Source organism: Corvus brachyrhynchos, unplaced genomic scaffold, assembly GCF_000691975.1.
Source record: "Corvus brachyrhynchos isolate BGI_N302 unplaced genomic scaffold, ASM69197v1 scaffold140, whole genome shotgun sequence".
Taxonomy (NCBI): Eukaryota; Metazoa; Chordata; class Aves; order Passeriformes; family Corvidae; genus Corvus; species Corvus brachyrhynchos.
The window spans coordinates 1,063,722-1,064,669 of record NW_008235809.1 but is presented as its reverse complement, the minus strand read 5'-3'; positions in this window follow the sequence as shown (position 1 = coordinate 1,064,669).

Genomic DNA, 948 nt, shown 5'->3' with positions numbered 1-948 from the left:
TCAGGATGAAGAGCTGGGGGATAAAACAACAAATTAAAGTGTGGGTAAATGTATTTACAAGGAGAAACTACCTGCACAATGAAGGAGTTCAGACCAGTTAGCACCAACTGGGAAAGTGGCCTGGGGATCAGTTACAGGTTTTCTCCCTTCCTTCTCAGAGGAGGTACCATGGAATTAAGAAGAAGCAGAAAAGGGGCAACGGAAAATCAAATTCATAGGGCAAAGAAGACAGCCAAAGGAGACAAACTGATCTGTTGAAAACTATTTGCAGTGACTGAGGTAATTTGGAAATGATAACATGTTACGTGTTATAGTATAGGAACAAGAGCATATTAATCAAGTAATGACATAGCAGATTAAAGCAAATTTAAGTACTTTTTTGCTATGCATTGAGGAGCCTCCCTCACTGGAGACAGTCAGGAGCCATCTGGACTAAATCCTCTGCAACATGCTCTAGGATGACTATGCTTGAGCAGGGAGGTTGTACCAAAAGTGGTCCTTTCCAGCCTTACCCACTCTGTGATTCTGTAAGTCTGAGGAATTAGTTAATCAGGATTTCTAGGATGCAAAACAATGCAGAATGGATCTGAAGAAATCAGGTTCTCTTATGGAAGTACAACACAGCAAGAACTGCTAGGCAAAATGATACTTTGGTCAGAATAAGATTAAGCAGAGCATTACTGAAAACGTGGCAGAGAAAGTATGGCTTTATGCCTACACTGCTCCTCCATCTGCTCCAAGCATACCTCCCTGGCCACCTTCACAGCCAGAATCCAGTGCTGTTTCTAAATCTCACAGTGGCTTCTATGCTCTTGTGATGCACCAGGAGGAGCAAGATGATAAGCAAAACCCTTGTCAAGTAGCCTGTCCTAAATGTTGTTGCAAAGCAAAGCCACACCATGCGAGCACTCGGTTTGGACAACAGTTATCTAGAAGATAGGAAAGAGT